Below are 4,672 nucleotides of genomic sequence, written 5' to 3'. Positions count from 1 at the left end.
AAAATCTCTCCAAATTTGCATATTTAAGGGCTGCCCTTTCCTCACTTTGGGGGGACTCCATCACACTTTCAGGGGGTATCTTTTGTAATTGCTTTGTCACAAAAACAAAAAAGATTCAGCAGTTGAACACATGAAAAGTAAGCTGAAATGGTGAGCTTTGGGAGTGAATATTAGAGTGCAAACTTTTAAAAAAGTATAAGTCCTCTTTAGAGTTCGTTTCTGGGTTCCCTCTCTAAGTTTTCGAGTTGTTTTAACACGGATTTGCTGCTGGTTTTACTGCTGTTTTGCTGCTATTTTTATGTTACTTTAGTTGCTGAAATACTGTTTATTCTTTTGCTACCAGGTAATCCTTTAAGACTCGTAATGTACGTATTTTCAGCAATGGGAACAACTTGAATATGCTGCACCATTTAAATGTGTTTCATGTGATGCATAGTTTGACAACAAAAGAGCTTGTATGTTATTGTTATGTATCAAACATGTGATAATATGAATATAGTCCTTCACAATACTTGAATATTGAGTTGTACGTTTTTGAATGTGATATGTAAGTCGTTTATGGATTTTTTAAGCATGTTTTCAAGTTATTATATCCGAGTAACAATGTTAAGTATGACATGAATGACTTTAGGTGTATAACACATAGCATGAGTTCGTTTTAGTTGCTGAAATTTCACTGCCAACATATGCTTCTAGGAATGCTGTGATAATATCTTTGTGAATCTGGCCATTTTGCCGGATTTACAAAAATGGCTATTTGTGTAAAATGGGCGTTTATACAATTGTGACTATGTAGTTAATGGTCATGAACTCAAACTAAGTAAAGAGCTAAGATTATATCAACTTTGGGCCTTATTGAATCAAAGATAAAAGATGGTTCATTTACCTTTAAACAACAAAATTACCCCTTTTCTTCTATATAGCATTGGGCCAATTGAAATTCATTTCTTGGCCCATTTTAATAATAAATTCCAGCAGCCCAAAAGCTCCATACAAGTTGGCCCATTTTTTTTAACAAGAAGTTGGCTCATTTCTTTTAAAATAGATAAAGTTGGTCCAACATTTATTTGCATAATTTTTCCCAAGTATAAAGCTCGAAAAATTAATAATACTATCAGATTTTTCTACTATTTTAATTAACTAGTTTCCCTTTAATTAATTTAAATGTTAGGTAAATAGTAGGGACGCTTTAACTACACGGACTCACTTGTGTAGCGTGACGCTTAACTTTTAATAAGTTAATTCATCAATTTCATGTCATATTCAATAGTTTTAATTAATTTATAAATCTTTTGTCATAATCAGGAATTCGCTTTAGTAGCATGGTAGTGACATTTAATAAATTTTCTGAAAAAAAGAGAGTTAATGTTTCCTCCAACACAATTGCAACAATTTTTCAAAAGTAAATAACGTGCTAACAATCGTCTGTCATGACTGCGGATTCGCTTGCGTAGCGCCATTATGACTAAATAATAAATTTCGTCGATCACGCATTTGCTTGCGTAGTGTGGTTATGACATCTTATTATTCAAAAATATTCTTTAATTTTTTCTAATAATCAAGAGATAAAAGAGGATAGGTAAAACATAAAAATAATATAAATCACAGTTTGTCCAAAATTAATTAAAGCCAAGTTTAAGTCAATAAAGCGACCGTGCTAGAACCACGGGACTCGAGGAATGCCTTATACCTTCTCCCCGGTCAACAGAATTCCTTACTCGAACTTTATTTTCGCGGACCGATTAAAATAGAGTCAAACCTTCCTTTGACTAGGGATCCAAATAAATGGTGACTTGGAACACCGAAAAAATCAATTCTATGTGGCGACTCTGGACAATAAAATAATCCCTATTCAAATTTTGTCACTTTAATTGGAAAAACTCTTTGGCCCATACACATATTATTATTATTTTGATGGGTAGATAAGGGGTGTGACAGCTCTGGCGACTCTGTTGGGGAATTACATAAGAATTCGAGCTTGTACATGTTGACTTTTTATTTGGCTTTATTAATTTTGTAAATATTGTGATTTATTTGTGCCTAATGTGCTACCTGTTCACTTTTTATCATTTTGATATTGTTGAACTGTACATATAAACTGTTTTCTCACGCACCCCCTCTGAGTCTTTTTGAAATTAAAAATTGGGCATTTGCTTGACATAGCCCGCTTTCTTTGAGATAGCCGAGTTTTTCGTCACCCGGTGAAGGATTTTAGTCACACCTGTTTTAGGCGGGGAGCACCACCAGTTAAGCCGGAAAGCAATGCTACCGGTACACTGACCCTCCTCGGCTCGAGTTGTCCGCTCGAGTAAGCCAGTCTAAATACCCTCTCCAATAGGATCTAAACCTAGAAGAACAAGCCTCATGCGGGATATCCCTAGTAGGTTCACTTTATTTGCATCACGTGCATTTGACTTAGCGAAACTCGACACAGGGGCCAGGTCCTTATAAGACAGGTATCCTCTTTGAGACCATCATGTTCACGTATGTGCTACTTGATACATCATTCGGAAGGCTTACTTGCATTGTCGACCGATTTTAAAAAAAATTAGTGTAATTATTAAAAATGAAAAAAAAAGAGAATAATTCTCCTAGTTTAGTGCAAATAAACCTTTTTTTAAAAAAAAATATATTTTGTAGTAGTCTGGTGTGAGTTGTAAAGATTAATTTTCATTAAATAAAACAAAAAGGGAGAGTACCCTATTTTACTGAACTACGCGGGTTTGATTCTCACCGGATGTGAGATACGTAGGCAACCTCCATCGGGTTTAGCCCACATGTTTCAAAAAAAAAGGGAGCATAAAATTTTCAAAAAAAAGGCCTATTTTGGTCACCTTTTACTGTCTGGCCCTCATGTTCCAGCTGTTTTGCCAAGACATCCTTAAAATCTTCCTGGTAAGTGCTGAAGGGACATTTTTGTAAAATAGTTACTTTATCCATATTTATTCACCTTTTACCATTTTGACTTTATGTCTGGCCATTTTTGTCAAAGCAACTTTAAAGCTTTCCGGAAAGATTGTTTTTTCAAAAAGTAGCTATTTTTATCTGGTTATACTCATATTGCAAAGGGTCATTTTCGTAAAAATAGTTTTTTTATTATTATTTTGTCTATTTTTATTGTTTTGTTCCTATGTTTGGTTGTTTTTGCCGAGACATCCTTTATGCCTTCTATGGAAGTATTAAAGGATCGTTTTTGTAATAATAGCAATTTTTTTCCCTTTTATCATCTCAACTTTTGTGTCCGATAATTTCAAAATATATATTGTAATTAAAAAAATAGATCGAGTCCTAAATTGACCAAAAGATAAAATAAAATAATGAATGAGCATAATTTGCATATAGTTTAGGTAAGTCCTAACCCTTTTTTTATCTTATTCTTAGGATCACCATGAGTTCTCCACAAAGAAGCAGTCAGAAAAAGGTAAGGGACGAGACACCTCCTATGTTCTTGATCAGAGATAAGACTCCGAGTAGTCTCTATAATTGGTAGGCTAGTTTTGCTACATGGGAACGGAATCGAGTATTTAAGCACCTCAAGTTCCTCACCAACCTCATGGGAATTAAGCCTAACAGAGATTTAATCGAGGCACTAGTAGGTTTTTGGGACCCCGCGAATAATGTCTTCAAGTTCAAAGATTGTGAAATGACACTCACATTGGAAGAATTAGGTGGGTTCACCGGATTGGGGAGAGACCTTCGTTGGAAAAGGCCTGCTGCTCCGAGAAAAGTTGGTGTGAACAACTTTTTAAAGAAGTTATGCCTTCGTCGAATTCCAATGGTTTGGTTAAACGAAGGTTGGGTTCCGTCGGAATATTTTTATGACAGATTTGGGGACGAGAAAGTGTTTGAGAACTTCTCGGACACAGAATTCGTCAACCAGTTGAGTTATGACGCTTGGAGGGAGTTGAGAATCTTCGCGTTCATGATATCATTTCTAGGGATCATGGTCTTTCCGAAGCGTGGTGGGCACATTAGAATTCGATTGGTTGCGGTAGTCTCGTATTTGCAAAGTAGCGAGGATCATACCATTCTTCCCATGATTTTGGGAGATATTTTCGGGCTTTGACCCATTGTCAAGAAGGTGAAGATTACTTTGAGGGATGCAACATTCTGTTGTAGATGTGGTTCATAGAGCACCTTTATCATCATCCAATAGTAGTAAATTTCAATGATGATTGGCTGAATTGCATTGGATGTCACCCAGAAAGAGCTGCGAGTTGTAATCTTCCAGAGGGGGTGAGGGCTTGGCGGACATTACTTGGTTTATTGAGTGCTGGTAGAATCACATGGAACTATTACTGGTTCCCTTCTGCTACGGTCATGCATATGTCGACGTATCGCCCATTCTTCATACTCATGGGTTTTAGGGGTTTCCAACCCTACGCGCCTTTACGCGTCATGCGCCAGTTAGGGAGAGAGCAAAAGAGGCCCCCGATTGAGGACATGCGCCCGTTCATGTGGGAATTCAAGGGAGAGGAACCTCCAAGGGAGTCATATGCACAGAAGATTTGGTTTGGTAGTCGATTTTCCGATTTAAACGAGATGGTAGCTGATCGTGAATGTGGGGAGGTAAGACTCGCATACCTTGAGTGGTTTCACAACCAGGATATCCCCGAACAAAGGATAGAGAGATCCATACGGCACGTAGTTGATTGGGAGAGAGAGATCGAGG

Source organism: Nicotiana tabacum, chromosome 1 (genome assembly GCF_000715075.1).
Source record: "Nicotiana tabacum cultivar K326 chromosome 1, ASM71507v2, whole genome shotgun sequence".
In the NCBI taxonomy this organism is placed as follows: domain Eukaryota; kingdom Viridiplantae; phylum Streptophyta; class Magnoliopsida; order Solanales; family Solanaceae; genus Nicotiana; species Nicotiana tabacum.
This window is presented reverse-complemented; position numbering follows the sequence as displayed.